Below are 24,069 nucleotides of genomic sequence, written 5' to 3' on the forward strand. Positions count from 1 at the left end.
ATGGAGGCTTCAGTTTTGAAGCCTCACAGTTCTGATGCTGCTATCTCTAATCAACAACAATTCTCTGTGCCCTATCCAGTGTACCCGCTCAATACTCTGCTCGCTGGGGACCATATCAGAAATGTCTGATTTCACAATGTCATTTGGAGATGCTTTTCAAGAGTTACTGTCCCAAACATTCTAGAAATGTCTAGCTCTGCTCTGTCCCGAATACCTGGTCTTATTCACAAATGTGATTTTGAACCCTGTTTTACTTTTGCCTGGACTAACACGTAATCAATTACAATATCCATCTAACAATGGCTGGATCATCAGAGGACCTCTGTGATAGAAAGTCGTCTAATGTGTCCATAATGTGTCTGGTGTGCTTGTTAGGTAAGGAGGAAGATATGCACATTGTCCTCCCATGCACCTTTTTAGAACTGTGTTTTGGAAATGTCTTGCATGTTCTCACTTTCCATAAACTACCAGAAAATGTTAGGTTCTGATCAGAAATCATTTCAAAAGATATGAGGTTAGTTCTGCTTGAACGCAGCAGTCAGAATGTCTTGAATTTTTCCTAGTGTCTTATTCTTGACGAGTTAATTGTAACAGATTTTCCTGGATATTTTATGCTGCAATTAATCATTGATATAGACAACATTTTGTCCAGTGAATTTGTCCAGTGATTTTATATATATTATACATTGTATATTATACATTATATATATATATATATATATATATATATATATATATATATATATATATATATATATATATATATATATACAGCGTGTGTTTGTGTGTCGTAAAAACGGGGGATGAGCTGCACCTGCTAAGAAATTGTCTCGTGCTGCTCCGACCTCCGCTGCCGTCACTTGTCACAGCCAGAGCTCTGTTCAAAGTCACAACTGACCCTTCAGCCACCCTACAACCATCTCTATCTATGAGTATGTTCGCTCGCTCGCTCGCTCACCCGCGCACCGGTTAAGACGTCAGGATTGGACGCAGCAGGGGATCCCCAGCACACCGTTACCGACTCGCGCGCATCATCATCCCTTACCGGGAGGAGGAGAGCTCGCGCCGGCTCCCAGTTGAGTGAGAGCCCAGAACACAGGACGCTGTTGTTTCTCACTTTGAGCGCAGCTCGCGCGCTAACTCTCCTCCTCTGCTTCCTGAGTCTTTGCTCTTTGTGCAGTCAAAGCCTGCTTTAAGTGTAGCAGGCGCTCGGCGGCCGGTTTATTTTAAGAGTAGGGAGCAGAGGAAATAAAAAAAGGAGGGTTCACCTTCTTGCTCCCGAGAAGAGACAACATGGAAGAGATGTCTACTGTTTGTTAGTTTAATTGGCACTTGGACAGAAGAGCCGACCGGTTCGGCTGTCTTCCTAAGCGGCGCTCTGTTCATCTTCACGTGCGTCCTCATACCTGCGCGCGCTTCGCTGCCTTGGACCTCGCTTTGTGAAACAATGATAAACTACAGTTAAAAACGGCAATGGAAGAGAGGAACGTGCTCCATTTTTTCTTCTGTTTTCTCTTTTTTTGCCCTAGCTGAGAGCAATGTCCAGAAGCGCCGTGAAAGAAGCGGAAAAGGCGGCGCAGCGCGGAGATTTCCTCCGTCTTAATTTTGGTTTTCTGTTGTTTTTTCTTTGTTGAATTTGGTTGAACGGCGAAGAGAACCGTCGGCAGGCTGAGCTGGAGAGACTTTGTCCGGGTTTAAAAGTGGAAAAAGAAGCGCGGCTGTTGGTCGGAGGACTCCCGCAACAACCGGCAGGTAGGAGCGCACTGATAGAGACGCGCACAGGAGGAAAAAAAGTCCGGGCTTCTTTATTTCAATTACTATAATATCCGATACCCCCACCTACCCCCCGGTGTTTCAATAAAAGCTGTCAGCTTCTCTTTCAACATCTAAAAACTGTCCACATCCTAGCTTCGGAAAAATAAAGCCATGTGACGTGGTCGGCACAATTAGGACCTTATAACAACGTGTAAGGCACAGACAATTAGCGGAGCCTACTCCAAAAAGTTTCTCTTTGAATCGTTTTCTTGATTAAAGTGCTCTGAAGTTTCCCCCGAATTGTTGGGAATTAAGAGTTGTTGTTTTTTTTTTTTTTAAATGTGCTGAATTTAAATCCGAGGACCGCTTTACCGCGTCGGAATTGAAAGCAGGGTAATCTTACATCGTTTGATTCATTCTATACTTCTAGGCTCATCATGGTTGATTCTGTCCTCTGTTGTCACAAAAACAGACCAAAGTGAAGAGAATTTAGATTTCAGGTGAGGTTTGTCAGTAGGGCTTGTCATTTGAAATAAATGAGGAGTAAAAATGAAGTGAGGTTTCGTGGACTTTGAGGACTGGGGATGATGGGAGGCTCTGTGGGTATGAGGGAGGTGTGTGGAAGTGTGCAAGGTTAAGGTGGTAAAGCACAGAAAATGGAAAACGGCATGAAACACGTTACCTCTGCTGGCATCTCACAGATCCCCTCACCTTGGCTTCCTTTTCACCGCTCTGTTTGCTTCTTACCTTTATAGGTGTCGCTCCTACCTTCTCATAACAGCAAACTGACCTTTTACCCAGCGCCTCCTCGTTTCTAAGTGCTTTTAGTTAAAGAGTTTCCAGTTTTCCCTTTCAGAAAAGATAGCTTTTATGTCAGGCAGAGAGGAACCGTGAGGACTTGGTAGCCTTTCAGGTTTTTTTTTTTTTTTTTTTTAACTTTGATGCAGATAATCCAAAGTCCTAATTGTTGCTGTGATTGTGTTTGATCTGCCCCAGGAGTGTGAGAGATGAACCGGCGACAAAGTTCTGTTGTTTACCTCAGTACTTCACACGCATGATGAAAAGTGGTGAAATTGCTCTTGAGGCCCACTTTTAAGGAGCCAAGGATGCGACGTGCGTGGTGTGATTTTTGCATGTGTTTCCAGTTGGGTCTGTGTCTGGATGGATTCAGAGTGAAGTGATGGAAATAAAATAGACACTTCGGTGAGATACACCTTTAGCTGATTTTACTGTTTACTTATCCTTCTGGAATATTTTTTTTTATTATTAATTCATTTATTATTATTTTGGAAATGTAATTATATCTTAATAAATCGCTAACCAAGCCTGTTTTATTTTAGCCGATTTATTTCTAGTTTAAGGGTCTAGAAACGAACATATCAACTGTACAAACAAAACTAAATCAGCGAACCTTAGAATGTAAAAAGAATGTTTACTAAATTCAACTTTCTTTTGACTAAAATGCTTCCTCTCGGCCATACCCGCTTTACCCGTGCTGTACAGGTAGATTTTTTTTCCTTTCTCTCCATCTCCCCATATTTGCAGTCAGTTTTGCTTGTGCAGTAGTTTTTGTAACATCAGACCTGAAACATCTCCAGGTTTGGCGGTGCTCATGGCCATGTTTCCAGCAATCCGAACATTTCCAAGAGAACAAAACATTTTCAGCTTAAAACGACTGGAAGTGGCTCTGTGGGGAAAAAAATGTTAATACCCAGGTTTGTGTGTTTGTAGAAGCCATCTTCTCCTGGCTGAAACACAATATTGATTGATTTTGTCTAGGTGTGTGTGTGTGTGTGTGTGTGTGTGGGTGTGTGTGCGTGTGTGCGTGCATGCGCGCATGCTTTCTTTTTTTAATATATGTTTAAAAGAAGTCTTAAAATTAGATGCTAAAAATGAACAAATGCATGGGAAAAACATCAATAGAGTTAATAGCGTTTTTTTCAGACATGTGAGTTAAGGCCAGAGGTGGGATGAGGTGAGATGAGGATGGCCGGTGGTTAGTTGGATGCAGTTTGCCGTTTATGCCAATAGATGTCCTGGTATCTTTGCACTGAGCCATAAAGGTGTTTCATTCTCTCAAAGGAGAGCCAGGTACCATCGCTGCTCGCTCCCAGCTGTGTGTTCCTCTCCCGCCTGCACCGGCCAACATGCAGCTGCCCACAGAGCCCTCCGCTTGATCTCTTTACCTTCCTCACTGTGTACTGGCCCTAATGTGCTCCGCTGTCATCATTATCCCTTCACAGTCGGCTGACCTGGCCACAGGATGTTCCTGGATGTTCTGCATACAGTAAGGTTAGGTTGCATGCTCTGCCTTACAGAATTTAGGGGACACAGAGCGTATGGAAGGTGTGTATTTGGCACTGCGGGACACACACGTAGGCTTTAGACCTGCGCACCTGTTTCCATGCAAAATACGTTCATTCTTCCACGCTTGTATCAAGACTCGTGTACATCTCTTTGATTCTGCAAACTAGGATCGCTCCTAGTTTTTAGCTTGGTGACCACAACTGGAAAGGTTGACCATTTGTCTTGCCTAGGACAGCTGCCTCTGAAATTAGTGACTTAGTAGAGCCCAGCTTCTCTAGAGAGACGTACGCTCATATTCAACAAATTACAATATGCATTTCTAAGTGGCATGTTTGTCAATTTACAAGTACCCTTTGAAAAAAAAAAACAACAACCTTTAAGGTGGTAGTAAACATACTTTACATTAAGTCTCAATTTCTGCATGAAAATTTAGCTTTTTTTATTTGTGTGATGCAATATTCTAATGTTAATACTGTGTTTTAGCTGGCGGTGGAAAACATATCACAGTTAGCAGAAATAAAGGCTTTAAAATATCGTCAGTCTGGGTTAATCTATACTTTGTTTCCTTAGTGAATTGAGTGACTGAAATATGTGAACCTTTCAATAATATTCTAATTTATTTAATATGACTGTATAACTAGGAACAGGAAGAAAAATGTTAAAATATGAACTGAATAAATGACAATCTAACACTTCAAATTGGAAGTCAGGGTTAGGAGGTGTGCTGTCTTTTATACCTGGACACATTGCATTTTAAACTGAGGTTTTGTTTAAATGTTGTTGAGCCTCTTTTTCGTCTCTATGGTTTAGGGGCAAGATAAAGGATAACTCACTCAGTTTAGTTTATTTAAAGAAGGAGTTTGTGTAATTATATATTTTTTTAGATTGTGAGTGTGTATGTTTGTGTGTGTGTGTGTGTGGGGGGGGGGGGGTATGTTGTTTTTTAATTATGTCAAACAATATGCAGTCACTACATTTTAAATACCAGACTAAAAACACAATAATAACTTCATGCAGGTTGTTTTCAGGAGAAAATTCCAGATTGGCTAAAATCCGAAATCAAATTTGTAAAAATCAGTAAAGGGCGCCCAAAGATGCGCCATGAAATGCTTTGGAGCTTTTTTATTCTGGGTGTGGACCCTAAAAGACCAAAAAAGCACCTATTTTCATTCAACGGTACCACCTCTGCTTATGCAGCCCTTTTTTGCTGCAGTGGTTCATCTGCTTCAGACTGGAAGACTTAGAGGACCCCCCTATCCACCCTCAGACCGTACAGGTCTCATCGTGTGTACTCTGTCTGTGTCCGGGTAGGCCTGCAATTCTTTTCTTCATAGAGTGCTTTGGGATTTTTATGGCTGGAATATTCTTTTTCATTTGTGGCTTTAATTTTGCTAAATGACGGTGTTCAAATTCACAATGTATCGACAAATGTGTGTTTATTCTTGTACTGTCCACGGAGCTAGAATTTTTTTTGCTAATTTTACTAGTAAGGTGCGGACTTTGATGTAAAGTGAGGACTTTCTTTTTGGTCCTCACTTTTTTCTGGGGTAGGGGTTAAGTTTAGAACTAAATCGTCAATTAGGCTTAGGGTTAGGTACATACATGTAAATGTTAGGGTCAGGCCAGAGGAAGGCTTGAAGATGAATGGAAGTCTATGCGGGTAAAGGCACGGTCCTCATTTTTTCCCTTCAAACAAGGATGTGTATGTGTGTGTGTGTGTATGTGTTTGTGTACGTGAGTCTGTGTGAAAGTGAAAGAGTGTTTGTGCATCATTTACACCTTAGCCAGGGATTATTCACCTTGAAGAGTGTGATAAAAGCAGTGCAGCGCTGCATTGGAGACTCCATTCATGCCTGTATGTGTGTTTACATCTTTACTGGAATTTTAATCGAAACAAAATATTTGAGCTCCCTCATGGGTTCTGCAGAAGCAGTGAGAGCTTTCTGCGCTTTTCTACTCATATTTGGTCAATGTGTTGTCATTTAACAATTAGATACTCTACTGGCTAACTAAGTATAAGAGATGTTGGACTACTACACACCATTCTAGAAATGTCTGTTTGTGGCCTGCATAGCATGTGTATATATATATATATATATGTATATATACACACACATATATATGTATATATACACATATATATATATATATATATATATATACACACACATATATATATATATATATATATATATATATATATATATATATATATATATATACATATATATATATATATATATATATACACACACATGTATATATACATATTTAGATATATACATATACATATTTATATATATATATGTACATAATGTGTGTCTACATGCATCGATTACACATTGCAATGCTCGTAGACAATCTGATCGACCTGAAAAGGGATGAATTCAGGAAAGTTGTTTCAGCCTCAAAAGAAAACGTGTATTTCACCCAGAAAAGATGTAATTAAATCTAGACTTTCTAGTGAGTTTATGCTATCGTTATAGATAATAATTCTTTTCCTCAACTCTTTAGAAGAGTTGGAGGTTAGCTAGTAAAATCTGAAATATAATCCTATTTTAAAACAAGTCATCTTAAATTAACGTTGTTCAGAGTCATAATTCTGAAAGACAATTTGGATTTTCCGCATGAAGCTGCTCTGCACAGAGTCCCGACCAGAACCCTATCGAGAAGTTCGGCTGAATAAGACTACGAAGTGTCCTGACCTTCTTCTCATTGACACCAGATCGGGTCTGTTGTTTCCAGAGCTAAATATGTCTCCTTTTTCTTTGATTTAATTTGTCAGTAAATGTGGGTTATTGCATGCTATCATCTTTTTTTCAATGGTTAAATCCCCATTACTTTCTACATTATGACCTAATTTAACCTTCAACGCATATTCTCAGGGTTTTCCATCTACGCCTCCGTTGTCTGTTTGGGCCTCTGACCACAGCAAGTGGCCCAAAGCTGTGGCCCCCCTCTGTTTTCTTTTTTTTTCTTTTTGTCCAATAACCTAAAGAGGTCCCCCATTTTTTTTTATTTTTTGTGGAAGGGAGTAAAAAACTGCTGCTTTATGTAAAACTGCCCTTTAACAGGGAAAAAAACTTTGGCGGAACCAGAACCTGACTCAGTGGGAATGGCCCTCTGCCACCAGCGACATGTTTGTTGCGGACCGCCTGCCACACCTGGTTGCTCCAAACTGCAATTTTAGTTCAGTCACAGGATTGGTTGACGGCAGAGTTCTCAGTTAGGCCTTTTTTTCATCGTGTTCCACGTTTCAGAACCTCAGACTGAGGATTGTTACTCTGAGAAATATGCAGGGTTCTGTTTTTTCATCTCACTCTGGTTTATATTTTGCCGTCTTTGCTTTTCACCGACTATTATGAAAGCTTTATGCAAACATCTAGAAGTGGCTGCAAACTAATCTGAGCAAATAATGTGTTTGATATACACACAATTTAGAACATCACGACAAGAATTGTTCTCAGAGAATACTTCTTTTTTATGTCCTTGGAATTCTTCAAGTTAAAATAAAATGCTAAAATGTTTTCTTCCAGATATATAAATCATGTGTGTTTTTATACTGCACTTGCCCACATGACTAAAACACAAAGGAAATAAATCAGCTGTTGTCTCTTAGCAATAGAAACCTTGAAATGGCAGTCTTGGCTCACCGTCTTTATCTGATTCTTTTCTTCAGCAGAATTATTTTAAATCATTTTTCACTTTACTATTGTCATTTGGGGCTTACAGCAGTTCCCTAAAAGGGACACGCTAAGATTTTAATGTGATTTAACAGACATTAAAGTTGAGCATTTGAAAATGCACGGATTGTTATTGTCTTATTTCTGTTATTGTAACTGTGTTCCTGTTTTAGGGAGAAAAAAAAAACAAACTAATGGATTTAAATGTAGCTATATTTCTTTCAGGCCTGCAGAACTACACTGGTTTTAAAAAACAGTGACCGAACAAATCAAGCGGGCATTCTTATATGTTAATCGAAGACAAATTTCTGTGTGTTCTCTTTTTGGGGAGATTAAAAGTGGATAGTTTGCTACATTTTACATATACTACATTTATAATTTATATTTGTCATCTGCGATTACTACCATCAATGTACGATAGTTGCATATTATGAGGTTTTCTCTCAAGGATGATTGAAAAGACCTCACTTATTGCTGTTTGGACATTTGAGACATGACTCTTATTTATTAATTTTTTTTCTGTGTAAATTAAACTGAGATGAATTTATGGGAAGTTGACAGAAAGCGTCCCTGATGCATATTGCATACCGGCTGCAGTTTCAAGAGGATAGTGAATAATTAAAAGCAAGCCGGAGAAATAAACAAATTAAGAAAGAGTGTATTCAGAATATATTTACAAACCAAAAACCTTGAAAATTTGTAGAAACTATTAAAACCCAGATAGTTAGAAATGTGTTTAGTTTGTGCTTGTCTATCAAATCAATAAATGGATGGGTAACCATTTAAACTGAATTTACCTCAGAGGAAAGAACCAGAGAGCTTTAGTTTTCCGCGCAGCCTGTCTCTCAGGTTGTGCTGGTATTAGGCACACACCAGCAGGAACGTTGTTGTTCTTTAAATCACACACGGTCAGGATGCTCTTTGGGAATTTTGTGCAGCCTCGACAGATGATCAGCAGACACACCTCTAATTTCCTTCTCTAATTCCGTAGCGCTTTGGACAGTGTAAGGTTCCTCCTAGTGGCATTACTCGGTACTAGAGCAGCTGAATGGTTGATTTTTGGAAAGTTGCACTTTTATTTTCTAAAGAATGACCATTAACCATGCTTTAATAACATGACTGAATATGTTTTTAGTAGTTAACAATTAAATGTACTGATTTACAATTTTATGATAGAAAAACTAATCAATTAACTGTTTTTATTCATTCTCAGTTTATTTCTGAAATAATCTAAATAGCTTCAGTTGAAGCAAGAATGCTATTAAGAATATGGGTTCTATAAAAATAAAAATAATAATAATAATAATAAATTAAAGTAAAGAAAAACTGTTTTTGCTCATTTAAAAACGATGAGAAGATGAGCACTCAGAGGCTACTGAGAGAAGAATATTGCAATTCTTTGGTGAAACAACATTTAACTACAGGGAGCCATTAAAATTGGATGTTTCGTTCAAGGTCAATAGTTGTTAAAGTAATCATATTTATGTTTATTTTTACATCCAAGATATGAAGTCCTTGACTGGAGTTTATGCAGGGATACATGGTTGCATATTGGGTCATCAAAACAAATCCCTATTTAACCTGAGGTGCATATTCAAGAAACATGCGGTGTATTTGGATGTGAAAACTAATCGCTGTGGAAACTATAATATATATATATATATATATATATATATATATATATATATATATATATATATATATATATATAGATAGATAGATAGATAGATAGATAGATAGATAGATAGATAGATAGATAGATAGATAGATATGGATAGATAGATAGATAGATAGATATAGATGGATATATAGATAGATATATAGGGATGGTGTGTGCGTATGCATGCGTGTGTGTGCATGTAATATTAATTGAAAGTTTAATTTAGCTAAAACATAATGTGTGTAAAATTTAATAAATGCAAATAAATAAAGTTAAATATAGTAATATTCACACAACATTTTTTATTTGTTAACAGCTGTAATTGCAATAAAATGTAATTATAGTCATAAATAGGTACAAAAATAATAATAGAAATTTGCGTAAATGTGCTAGGGGGAAGCTGTGTGTTTTTTTTCTGTCCTAATTAAGGCCTAATTTGGAAGAGGCTGATGCTGTTATAATGATGTCCGGCTGGAAAGGATTATGCCTACTTTTCTCTCTTAACCCGAGCACAGCCTTCATCAGTTCTACTCAATAATAAACAATTTAGACCTCTGATCAAAATCTCAAAAATGGTTGAGTAAAAGCTCAAGAATTTGTGTAAAGCTCTCCTGGATCATGACCAGGTTGTAAGTGGACCTTCACCCTGCAAAAACAAGAAACAGGAGCAAGAGACAAAATAAACAGCGCAAACTTTTATTGAAAACACCTTTTCAACTTAAACACAAAGAAAAAAACAGAACTAAAAACAAAAGGATGTTTTTAGTAGTGTGGAGCCTATAGACTGTTCTTATTGATCACTTCAAGCATCCGTTTAGACATGACTGATTCAAGCGTCTCCCACCAGGCTGGTGGCAACGTTCAGGCACTTAAGATGGCTTCATGAAGGGCGTCCATGTTCTGGAACTGACATCCTTTGTTGTCAGCCTGCCTCGCCACCCCCGACCCCACTATCACTGCCGCCATCCCCACCCCACCTCCCAAACATTTTCAATGGGATTTAGATGAGGGGCACATGCAGGATGGTCCAAAAGAGAGGCATTATTCTCCTAGAAGAAGCCCTTTGTTAGACGGGTGTTGTGAACTGCAGCGTGGAGCTGTTGAAAGATGCAGTCATCGCCACACCGATGAGCGAACATCTCCACAAGCCGTTCACGGTTTGACGCCTCTTTGCAACGTCTCTTAATTGTAGCATTGGAGGAAACAGTTCTGAAGGTCATAGCTGGGCCTCCTCCACAGTGCCGTGTAAAACATCCTGTGGGATCTCTGGAAGCCAAGTTGTTGTCTCATTAGACATGAAATTAAATTTCATTGGACAATGGAACTTTCTTCCACGTCTCAATTTATCATGCTTTATGCTCTCCTGTAAGGGCCAGGAAAGTTCATTTGTGGTGTGGGAGTAGAAAATATTTTTTGTTCTTTTAGCCCTTGTGTTACAGATGCCGTCCAATTGTTATCGGGCTGTGTGGGATTTGGGTCTGTTTCTGGCCTAGTCCACACGTAGCCGGACATCTGGCGTAACATTTTTATGCGGTTATACCTTTCATCCACACATAAACTCTGTTTCACATCTCTAATAACAAATGAAAACTCTGTTTTGAGCAGTCTTTGTGAGTTTCTGTCTTGTGTACATGACAAGATGGACTTTTTAGGGTCCTGTGCATCACAGTCTGTGACAAATGATGCAGTGCTGACGACCATTGTTATAGACTTGGCCATGTAGTGGAGTAAAAAATGTGCTGATTTCTACCAAGTTAATATGATAGTGTAAATCAATGTGAAACTGGACCAATTCACTGCTAACCTACGGCATCTCCATTAGTTTATTTCCAACTGACGTTACCTCAGCACTACACTGCAGCTCCTGTCTTCTCCTCGGTATCAGGACTTCAAAGTAAAAGCTGGTCTTAAATTTTTGATCAGCTGATGAACAGCCTGTTTGACATCAGCTGCGGTTTTCAATCATTTGCCCACTCCATTTGCTTTGGTGTCTTGTTAATGTTTCTGCCTTTTGTGTTTTGAAGCTTGTCTTACAACCCGGTTAAGACGAGCACAACATGGAAACACTTAGTTTATCAGAATAGACCTTGTTAGACATGATGATGACAAAATGGTTACTGTTGCAAGAAATAAAGTGGAAATGGTGTTTGTGAAACAGTACGCTTGTAATCCTGCTTTAGATGCGATTAAAACGCTGTTGTCCTTTTTTTTTTTAAGAATATGGTGTAGACATGATCATTCAGAGAAAGGCCACAACATATCACCAAAATCTGCTAAAACACTGAGCATGAAGGGAGATGGTTTAACATCTTATCACAGAAGATGCTGACTGTCCTCTCAGGAGACTCCAGTGACATTCTGTGTCTGCTAACTATCCATGCAGAACTTCCATTAGCCAGTTTGTTACTAAAAGATAAGGTTATCGTAAATGTGTTGAGTAACCTCCCTTTGTGTGGTCCAGTATTATCAAGGTGATATTTTGTTGGGCCTTTTGGATGCAATGATGATGCTTTTTTTTGTTATCTGATTTCTATGATAGCTGGTGATGCTGAAAAAAGTGTTGAAATCCCTGTTGATTCCAGATGTCAGCAACTGTAGGCTGATGATGGGTTCATGTTGACATGTGTAGAGAACGCCGGTGGGCTCAGCCTCCTGAGTGTGAGCGCACGTGGAAAGCCAGCTTCTAGGTTTATTCTTTCATTTTGTAAAGACTATGTATTGCATTCATACCAAATTTACGTGACTATTTTAGTATCATTAATGTCATAATTTATATAATATTGACTCTAAACTAGCCTTGTCATAAAACTGCACATCTTTTATTCACGTCAAGCTCCAGAAACCGTCACATAGATTTATGTCATATATGTTAAAAAGCATTTTAATGCTAAATATTTCCTTGTTTATTTGCTCTGATGAGTGAATAAAATGATGACCCCGTTAACCTAGGTCTTGTTAACGACAGACTGAAAACTGGATTTTTTTTTGTTTCTGTTTACACAATTCCCTGACAACTTTCCAATTACAGTTTCCGTTTACTTGTTGACAGTAGATATGAAAATATGTAATTCCCACACCACACCACTAGTTAGTGCCATAATTTAAACCTCAACATGCATCAGGACAAAAGCTGCAACAACTGATGAACGTTTTTCGTACAGATCCTTTCATGAAATACGTCTCTGATGGCTGAGGTAATGGGGTAGAAAGCTGTGCTTATATTCAGAAAAGTCAGCAAAATGGTAAATAGCAAATGTGTTGTACTTATATGGCGCTTTAACTAGTCCAATGACCCCAAAGCGCTTTACACTCCAGTCAACGGTCGGAGCGGGGGCTCAAACCCTAAACCCGCATATTGCATGACAAACTCCCTAAGTCCTGTCTCTATGTTGCCCCTAGCAACACAAAAAGTACTTTGCTATTCACCATCCTTGATGTTTTCTTCTTCTGTGTCGCTTTAAAACTGTAGGCAGCCAATGTGTTGTGCTCCGGTGTAACAATTTCCATTGATTTCTGTCGTACTGCATGATCCAGGGATTCCCTGTAAGGACAAAAATTATTTTTTCCTGTTTACACGACAACAGAGACTGGTATGTTTTTGAATCATTACACTCTGGAAGCCGTTCTTAAATTGTGCGGTTGTCAGAGAAAACATTTGCAGTTGTTGTGTAAATAAACAGTACAAACACAACCAAAGCTTTCCATTTTCATCAGAAAATGATGGTATGTGTACAGGGCCTTAGGACTTCAAACCTTTTTGTTTTCCCAAATTCAACTTTTTTCAGGTTTAGTGTTCTGATTTTAATGACAAAAAAATAAATAAAAATTTCAGCCATTAATAAAACATGTAATATTTTGTGATAAATTTTGATACCTTTACATGACAAGACAGTAAAAAGTAAAACATTCAGGAAGCTGGAGTTTCTTCTGCCTGCCGTTTTGTTTGCAGCAAACCTTTGCAGCGCTCATCCTGTTTAGACACAGAACTGAGTGGATACGCTGTGTCTGTTGAAAATGACTTTCATGTGGAGGATTTTGCTGAGATAATACCTTAACGTGAGCTCACGTCTTCTGATGTTGGCGTTTTCATCTTTGAGGCTATATTTTAACATTTTCTTTTGCGGAAGCAGTAAATTATGTGCTGGCAAAACTTGCAGAAAGGTATTTATCCAAGTTAATAAGTAAAGTGCTTTGTATCAAATGCTGTAATTTTCATGACAAGTGATTTAGTTCTCTCTGCCTGGCTGTGTTGGGGATCAGGGTTATAATGAGATCCAGTGGACCCAGATCTCTTGACATTATACCAGTGCGATCCCGTTCATCAATATGAAGTCTGTCTCTCAGCATGCCAACCCAGTGTCATCATGTGACTTTGTCAAAAAGTCAAGGCTCAAATCTGAAGATTAATGTTTTAAGCTTAGCATACAATTAGGACTCCTATTTTGGGGTATAACAGGAGGCAGTTGTCACGATGTGTTGAAAGTAATTGGCTCATAAAGACACTGTCAGGCAGGCTTATGACATCCGGCTAAGAAAAAAGCGAAAAACCCTTCAAAACTTCAAAGTGGTTTGTTTGTTGGCGTTTGGGGTACCTGGTGGACGGACACACAGGATATGAACCCTTTGTCAGCAGTGTGTTAAATGGCTGCCTCATTATAGAAAAAAATTACAACCACAATATTTTGGTCAGTATTAAAAATTTAATTTTTTGAAAATGATCCCTCATTACGTTTTTTTAAAATGTTTGTGTTACATTTGATAAACAAGGAATTGCCTGGAAAAGTGTTAAATGTTTCCTAAAATTAACAGACAGGATTTATTTGGATTAGTTGCCATTAGATCATTCAGTGTTAATGAGTCAGGAAGTTGAGCAGATTTGTTGTGTCGCTACACGATGCAGAAAGCACATAGGAGCAAATCTGTTCTCTTCATCTGTTTGGATCCAAACTGTTCCCTCGCTAACAAACTGACTCTGAAACACTGCTGCTGCAGGTATGAAATGGTGGCGTCCACAACGGCATGTGTGGTACCGACAACCAATTCCCTTCCTAACCACGGGATCATTACTAGCATGACGCAATGCATGCTGGTTTCCTCCTTCAAATGGAGAGGAAGCATATACGTGGCAGTCAGTAGACATTACACAGTGTAATATCTACTGACTGCCACAACAGAATAGGCCAGAATAATGAAATAAAATCTCATCTTCTTTTTAATGTTTTTTTATTTTTGGTATCCTGTGAAGCCAGAATATTGTGTAGCGTACCACAACTGGCAAACCAGTAGTTACCAATCCTATTTTAAATATATACATATCTGTCTATCTATCTATCTATCTATCTATCTATCTATCTATCTATCTATCTATATCTATCTATCTATCTATCTATCTATCTATCTATCTATCTATATCTATATATCTATCTATCTATATATATATATATATATATATATATATATATATATATATATATATATATATATATATATATATATATATATATATATATATATATAGCGGTGCCTCTCTCACTGTATACTTTGAAAATAGCTGAGAGTCACAAGAAGCAAACTGTCTGACAAGTTTATGAGAAGAAGAGGAAGGCCTCAGCGGACAGAAATAAGAGCGTGGTGCATTTGGGAGATTCTTTCACACGATCCCCCTGAGGAGCAGAAGAGCACGCTTTTAAAAAGTGACTTGGGCGTTTCTTACCAACATTTCCAGAAAAATTGTCGACTTTACCTTTAACTCTTTATAATAAACCCAGTATTGTTTAACATTTTATTTTGTGGGCTGGGTGTATCAGGAATACCTGGGCTGTGTTCTGAAAACAAAGATTTTTGGGATCACATCTTAAAAAAGGTCACGGTAGAGAATGTATATAATATTTTGCATTTGTCAATAGGTTTGTTCTTATTTTCTGCATTGCAGAAATGATTGGGCCCTAATTTTAGTTCTAATTAGTCTTACGTCTGCTGTAACCCTCACTAGTGTCTGCATTACCTTTTTATTAGTGCTCAACTGTAAAACATTATCGTAAGCTAAAACTGATCTCATCCCCGTCCTGTTTGAGGCATCATTTAAACTGTTTTCATTTTTCAGTCCAATTCTGTATTTGCTTTTTTTTGCCTGCATTCTTCAAAGTGAGTCCTGAGCTTTGTCAGCAAAACATCTGCAGAGAGTGTGATTTGTTTCACTGACTGTCGGCTGTGTGTATGGGAGAAAGGGTGCTGGAAACAGGGTTGTCAGGGTCATCACACACCTGCGTGTTTGAGTGTTTTTTAGCGGTAGGAGCACAGAGCGCCGCCACTGCTGCACTGTGATGAGCTTGGAGTATCCTGCAGGGACATCTACAATGAACATGTAAATATTTCTGCACCTGAAGAGAATGATTCTGCGCAAACTTCCTTTCTGCTTTGGTGCCTTTCTCTTTTCTCCTCCAGGCCAAATACTGTCTGACCAACAAGCTTACATTATGAAGAAGCGATGTTGTTTCCAGTGGCACACAGGAGTCAGACTAAACCAACTCAAGTTTAATGTTGGTAGAACTGAGATAAAGCAATTATTTTCACTAGGTAGCATGAAACAGTTCATGGATTTTGATTGTAGTTATTCTTCTTAGAAATGGCTACATTCTCCAAATTGAGAACAACAAAAAGGTTTTATGCTGCTCTGCTTATATGAAAAACAACATAACTGTGACTAATTAATCTACACTTCTAAATTTAACTAGACCATCAGTTTCCAAATATCTTTTGGGGCTTTATTTAGCATGATCTGTTATAAAACAGAACATTTATCACAGGATTAACTATTTGTCAATTGTGTGTAGGTGTAAGGTAGAATTTCGTGTCCTGCACAGTGCATTAGTTTCCTTCTTACATTGGTTAGGTCATGAGTTGCAAGAAAACATTAATTGCTTAGTATGGGGTGTCATTTTCTTCTGCAGTCTATACTGTGTGAATCCTTTCAGCTGCTCCTTATTCTCAGGTCTCCACAGCAAGTGAGTACAACTTGCACACAGACACAAGTGGGATTCAAACCCAGGTCCCCTTTATCCATAACACAGCCGTAGTCAACTGCACTACAGAAGGGACTCCTCTAATCAGCATTTAATAAACTGTTCATTTTTCATCTATTTCACTTCACATTATTTTCACTAAATAACTAGCTCAAACTATGTAATGGATGACTTCTTCTTGGGAGACATTCATTTTATTGAAAAGATACATTTATTCAGATTTGTTTTTGATATCCAATAGGATCACTCTTGGTTCTGAACACTAACATTTTTTTAATGTAGCTAATTTACTATAAATTCATGGGATCATTAGTGAAGTCCTTTTTAGTTTATACAGCTGTTGCACTTGCTCCAGTGACCAAACACCTATGCTGAAGCTCATAGGTCAGCAGTAAAAGATTATTTTTTTTAAATTGTCTGAATTGGGACTGGAAAGCATTCCATTAAGACCATGTTTTAATCCTGAACATTAAGAGCATGGTGTACAATTTAAAAAAAAAAAGAACTTTAGACCTGTCAGCCAATTAATCCCTCACTCTTGGAAATTGCAGACAACATCAATGTTCTTATTTCAGGCTATGTTTACCTGGGCAGTGATTAAAGAGAAAAGTGAAAAGTGCCAGGATGTTTATCCTGCTGTTCTGTTTGTGTCTGGTGGGCCTGCTACCCAACACCTGGATCCCATACCTGCTTGGAGCATGCTCCCGCAGGGCCCCAACAGAACTGGGCAGATACAACTCAGCATTATCTTTAAGTTTTGAAGACCTGAGCATAAGCCTTCAGTTGCTGTAGTCAAGCGTTTCTAAACCAAGAAGAGGTAAGGATATTATTTATAAAGGATCCCTACAAATACAGATGCAGGTACAGTACCCAAGAGGCTGATGTGCTCCTATGTCCCCCCGCACATGCACAACACACACTTATGAGAGCTCCTGTTGTTGAGTGGAAATGTTGGGGACTCTAACCGTCTATAGTATGTGGTAAACCTTTCAGCCTGCAGCAATCTTAACTGTATAATAGTGGTTTATTGGCACATTTATTGGCAAATAAAGAGTAAAGACCTCAGCTGAAGGCTTTATCTTTGCACAATAATAGAACATCCACATGTCTGTCAATGTAAATTAACAGGAAGGTGTGTTCTACTTGGCCCTACTAAGTTACTGTTGCTCATTAGGTTGTGCGTAAATTATCTGACGAAGCCCTTCCTTATGCAACCAGGATTCAAACCAAGGTTTCCCATACCAGTGGACATGTACTTACCCTGCTACACCAAAAAGTGACATTGGCTCGGTAGCTTAGTGGTAAAAATCTTATTGAATGCAAGCAGAAAGATACATAAAAAAAACAGATAAAAGTTTCAATAGTATTTTGCAAAAAATTTGAGGTAAACAGTGATTTGGTGGCTTGCTAGGGCAGACATGTGAGAAGGTCCAGTTTGTCATGGCAACCCAGCTGTAACTAAAGAGATCATCTGTAGGACAGATACACACTTCCTGCTGCGTCACACCTAGCAGCGCACCTAATGATGAATGACTGCACACAACTGTGCATGAACACACACACACACACACACACACACATTGTTGACAAAACACAACCAGGACATTGGTAATGTTCAGCTAGGTTCCTTTAACATTTTAGGTCAGCTGACCAAAAGCTCTTCCCAAGGAGGTGGTGCTTCCTCTCCTTTAATGAAGACATATAGAGATATAAATGTTTGCACGTGGTCAGCTAGAGAGGGAATCAGGCAACCTTCACTGACTGGCCCTCCGACTAAATTTACCCAAGGGCATCACGGTTGGATAGATGCAAAAACCTTGAATCCCTTTTAAGAAACACACAAACTGGCTCTACACATAAACTGCATCAGATGACAAACAGCTATAGTTTCAAATAGGTCAGTGTGCTTATATAGGTTAGGAGTTTGTGTGTGTGCTTGCAACTCATTGCTGGTCCAGGGGACAACTGGCTGAGTTTAGCTCTTTACACTGTTTGGCCCTCATTTGTAGCAGTGGGAAAACTTAGAATGCAGAATTTGCATATTTAAGCACAAACACTTAGCTTCCAAACAAAATCTTATTTTTATTTCATAAATGGTAAATGTTCTTTTAATTGCAGAGTTGAGAAAAAGATGACAGGGCGATGCAGGCTGATAAGACTTTTACCAACAAAGCATAGCAAGGCGCAAATCTGATTTATTGAATTATTTTAGCATGAATGAATTTGTGTGAGATTGAGAGTTTCCTTCATCTGCTGTATATGGATTATAATTTAGAATGTTTTATAATCTAGCAATTTACAATAGGAATTCTATGCATTTCAAGGTACACTGCTAACAATACACTATAAAACTAATTTACAAACATATTATTTATACTTTGAGTATTTTGTTATGATCAATTGAACAGCAGTGTAATGCCGTTTCTATGGCATAATGTGGAGGATCTACCTTCAGGTCTGTCACCTGCAGTGTGCAGTCCTTTATGCTGGTGTACTCATCATTTAAACACAAAAGAAAGCATGTGATAAAAGGGTTTCCAACATTTTAAATTTGTATTTAATGTCAGAAGGAACAGTTCTTGAACTGTGTAAATCTCCCAAGACCCCCGTAGCTAGATTGTTTCAGCTATACATTTTTTTTGCTGAATTACAGATAAGTTGTTGAATTGATATTTTTGGTATCTTCAGATACCACTTATATGGTATTGTTCTACTGCTAACCTACACAACATACATTTTTCTAATGTTTCAATCTGTTTTCTTCCTTTCGGTTTCTATCATCTTTTAAACCATTGTTTTGTTGTTCATTAACATTTGACTGATGAAAAACATTTACTCAAAGAATACATTGACAAATAATGCAGCAGGTGAAATTAAAATCTAGAATAACATCTAAACTTGAAGGCCGGAGGTGCCTCACTTAAGATCAGTGTTTATGATTCAAGAATAATTGGAGACTGGCCTAAAATGTCACCCAAGGCAGGGATCCAAAGCCAAAACCACTTCTTACCTAAAAGAGCATAAAAACCATTCTCATGTTTTCCAAAAAAATATCCTGATACCCAATACTTTGTGGAATGTGTATGTAGTGCTGCACCATGTTTCAAACTAACAGAGCATTTCAGAAAAATACAACATACTGACAATCAAACAAATAGGTGGTATTGTGATGGTTTTGGGCTGCTTTGCTCCCTCAGGACATGAATCACTTACAGTAATTGATGTGACCATGAATTCTGCTTTCTACCAGACGACCCTGTAGGAGAATGTCAGGCCATCAGATTGTGACCATGAGCTCAAGTGCTCTCAGGTTATACAGCAGGACAATGGCCCAAAGCAAATAGTAAATGGGGGGATTTTAGAGGGGCCTAGTCAAAGTCCAGATTTAAGTTTCAAATATCCAAAATATCCAAATATTTAATATATAATAAGTGGGCAAATATCCTCTCTATAGGCCCGTTTACACTACACTTTTTTAACCGAGCCGAGACCAGTCCGAGCTCGGTAACCAAGATAACTTTTGTGTGTAAACGGTCAGCAGACTGAACCAGACCGCGCTAACCATAACCGGACCGCGCTAACCATAACCGGACCGCGCTAACTGCAGACCAGTTCCCCAGCAAGTCTCGGACTGGTTTTTTTTGGCCCGGTTCTCTGATAACGAGGAGCGCATGAGCAGACCGCGTCATCCCCTTACAGTCAGCTGACTGTCCGCGGGTTTTCCGGCGTGTCTGGCTGCACGTCCCGTTTTACACTCCATTCAGACAAATTTCAGACATTCATAATAATGCTAGCTTCCTTACCATGCCACACGGTTTCCAGAGATGATTCTGCTTAGCAGTGTGATGAACCTCAGCGTCTGTTGTTGTTTCCCGCGTCTGTAAATCTTTATTAGACGTTCATTTGTCTTATCCACGTCCGAAAAGCCGACACTGTCTAACAATAACATCCTGAATGTTATGGGTGCCGCCATTTTGATTTGCTCGGTCCCGCCTTCAATCCCAGAGAGCGGTAGTACCGCAGATCGCCACTAGGAGGCGAGGAGCAACCAAGGAACCAAGATAACCGAGATAACTCTTGTGTGTGTAAACGGCTGCATTTATCTCAGTTAACTGGACCAAGCTCGGACCGGTCTCGGCATGGCTCGGTTTTTAGGTGTAGTGTAAACGGGCCTTATGGTACTATAAAGGAAAATTCTTTCTTTCTTTCTTTCTTTCTTTCTTTCTTTCTTTATTTCTAAGTCCAAGACACATGTTTTCTGTAACTGGTTCAGATTGAGGTCGTTTAACATTCACACCAGAAGTGAACCGAACCAGAGTCTGGAGGCAGACCGAGACCACCTTCAAAAAGTGTGTCTCATTCCAATTGTTTGGTCCTGACCAGGGTTTGCTTGCCTGTATTTACACCTGGGGTCCGTTCTTCGTACGTCGCTAACTCAGTTAGCTGGATTTCATTGTTGACGATTTGGCATGATCTCGGATCGTTTGGTTCTTCGAAACTCATCCCGGACTTGCTGTCATAGCAACATGTGCGCAAAGTTGACCCTGCTCCAGAGCGGGCTTATTTCATGTAAACAAGATTAGATCGTAGCGGAGGAGATAGGGAAGTCTGTGTCTAGCCAGCGCACTTGGACCATCTAGTGGCAGAGGAAGGGACAGAATTGTGGAACACCATTTTTTTTATGTTCAATAAAAGACGAAACAAATAATGCTTTGTTCCTGTCGTTTTATTTAAACAATTATTTATGAAGAAAAGTCAGCAAGTCATCTTTTGCCTGCAGTAAGAGATAGTTATGTAAAGTCAGTAATACTACTATGTGTAAAATGGTGTATCAGAGTTTACTCTGAAGGTCCTTTTGAAGCAACTTGATCTCTAGTGCAGTTTTTCTCTTTTTCACGTTGTGGAGTTCAATTTCTCCTCTTAATTTGTATTTTTTCCCCAGGTGAAAATACTTTTTCTTTTGTTGAAGATGCCGTTAATATAGGGAACAGATGGCAACTTGAGTCATTTTGTGAAAAAAAGAAAAAGGGTTAAACATGTAAAAGTAAAAAGAACCCGATTTTTTTCAGCCTTCTTATTGGTGGCTGTGAAAAACAGACAAACACATATTTTAACAGTGGCTTTTAAAAAAAGAGGAAGAAGTTGCTTTTTAAAATACAGTATAATAATTAAAGGCTATCATTTTTTAGAATATTCTTGTACTTCACATTTTTCCCCATGTTCTAGTGGCTCCCATGGAGGCTCTGACATAAAAGAACAAAGTACTTATGAAATTATTAAAATGCAAAAATACATACTGTAGAAAGTGATAGAAACATCTATCATGGACAGTATTTACAATTTAATTTGTCTGCTGCTGTTTGCCAGCCCTCTCTCCTGGCTTTAGCAGACTTTGAGGTGTTACCTGTCGTTTTAATTAATGACTCAAATTTCAGCATAACCTTCCATTAAAAGCTTGTGTTCTGCTGGGGAAAAACTGTGGGCGTTCTTTGGCCATGCTGAACAGCCAATAGCAGCGCTGCTGATCATTGTTTCTACTATCGATACATTTCCCCATTTTAAATGAACGCGCAGTTGTCTCAGATAACTCAATCCAGTGATACTAATCGTAAACAACAGGTGTGTTCGAAGAACCCAATTAGCCGGATCATGATTAGCCGGATTAAATCATCTTGGATGTCTCATTTGATCTTGGATGTTTTAAGCAACGTACGAAGAACGGACCCCTGCACAATAGGTCCGGATCAAGTGGGGAAACAAATTCTGTACCTTTTAAAGTGGACCAAATGTAGCAGGTATGAAGATGCCCTTTGTTTATTTGTTTGTTTTGTCCTTTTGTGTTATTAGGTATCTCTCTTAGCTCTCAGTTTATATTTTTCCCTTTGTTTCCAGTGCTTTGTGTTTTAAGGTAACCCCTCTCAGCTGTCCCATCTTCATTCAGCCTCAGCTGCTCCACATTTCCTCTGATTAGAGGCTCTGGTGCATGCGCCATTTCTTCACCCCTGACTCTAGTCAGTACCTGAACATCCAAAGCCTTGCCAGTGTATAGTCAGCAAGTATCCAGCCTGGGTAACAAGTTTGTTTGTGTGCTTTGGAGTCAAAGATCCACTGACATTTTGTCTAAAACAGCAAAACTGCTGCTTATCTGCTATTCTTTTGCTCAGGGAGTATACTTTGGCTTCTTTCTGAACTGGAAGAAAACTTTTTGCCACAGCAATATAAGTGAAAGCAGTAAGCTGTTCAGTTTTTCAATCAATCAGTCTTTATTGTCAACTACAATTTTTTAGTACAAACCGTCCATCGGGAACAGTTGATGAGGCCATGTGTGCCAAAAGAATGCAGCCGTTTTTTACAGAAACTCAATGCATCCTTTTATCCAATAGACATTTCCCCTGGGTATATCCAACATGCTTTATTTGGAGCGGTTCATCATCAAAAGAAGTACAACTAGTGCACTAAGCCAATTGTTGGTCTTGCATTAGAAATCTCTGTGTTGCGGCCCCCTTCAGATAGTATTGTTAAACTGAGTACTTGGAGCAACACATTAACGCATAGGTGGCGACAAACATCTTCAAGATCAAATACTCCACCCAATCGCATTTGAACCATCAACCTTTAATGACCTTCATCTCTAATCTAAAGTACGCTTGGAGAACATTTAAACTTTTAAACTGTACTTTTTCCACAACCTCTCTTTGCCACGTCCCATGTGCCACACTGTTGCTGGAAAGAAACAGTCAGGAACCAGTCACAAATAGGAAATAAATTAAAAAATATAATTTTAGAACAAATAGGAAATATGTTGGACAACAGGAATCCCTACAGTGTACAAAACAGCAAGAGAGAGTCCAAGGTAATCACTGGAATGTCTAAAATAAGATTTAGTAGTGTAAAAAAAAGCATTAATTAACTCTTCCGCAAATGTATGGCTGCCTCCTAGAGTCTTTAAATATATCAGATCACAGTCTTCATCACATACAAGAACTAATTGGATGCAGTGTTTGGTGGGATTTAATACGTTTAAAGTGTAATTTATTTACATATGTTATTAAAACAGTTAGATGAACTCCTAATATTCCTTAATGCCCACAACTAAAGCTTATTTTACTTGCTGAGAGTGTAGGTTATGCTTTACAGTGGCAAAGAAAGAAGTTTCAGGAAATGGGGCTTATTCTTAATCAACATAGTTATTTCAGGTTTCCGCAACAGTATTTCAGTTATATATTTTCCTGATGTGTGGTTTTGTTTGCCCGGTTACTTGTGTTACCTCTATTTGTCTGTAGTGACGGCCATGACCTACATACTGTGGATAATCTTTACAGCGCATTTTCACTAAATTACTGTAAACTGTTGGACCTGGAAAAATAGTGACAAGGTGGTGCAAAAATTCAATTTGTTTAGCAGGTTTGAAACAGAGTCATGAAAAAAGGATATTATAATGAAGTGTAAAAACACAGTATTACATGTTTACAATTACTAAATAACTGTAATGTATAAAACAAGTATGAACAGATAATCAATAAAACAATATTTAAGACTCTTCTTTAATGCCCTGCTAACCTTCATCTTTTCTGCCAGCTCTTTAGGTTATAAAATCCTTCATGATGTATTATACTATTCAGCCAAAACACTAAAATGTCCC

The 24,069-nt window shown here is 38.6% G+C and overlaps 1 protein-coding gene across 2 annotated transcripts in view; it reads left to right on the forward strand.

The window, feature by feature from the left end:
- Positions 1 to 969: 969 nt before the first annotated feature.
- The window catches only part of LOC105919475 (teneurin-3-like), a 457,194-nt gene continuing 434,094 nt past the window's right edge, over positions 970 to 24,069 (forward strand). For both annotated transcript variants that reach the window (XM_036136710.1, XM_036136711.1), the window contains exon 1: positions 970 to 1,752. The gene's annotated coding sequence lies outside the window, so the exon portion shown is untranslated. The remainder of the gene's footprint in view (positions 1,753 to 24,069) is intronic.

This window comes from Fundulus heteroclitus, chromosome 5 (genome assembly GCF_011125445.2).
Source record: "Fundulus heteroclitus isolate FHET01 chromosome 5, MU-UCD_Fhet_4.1, whole genome shotgun sequence".
Classification (NCBI taxonomy): domain Eukaryota; kingdom Metazoa; phylum Chordata; class Actinopteri; order Cyprinodontiformes; family Fundulidae; genus Fundulus; species Fundulus heteroclitus.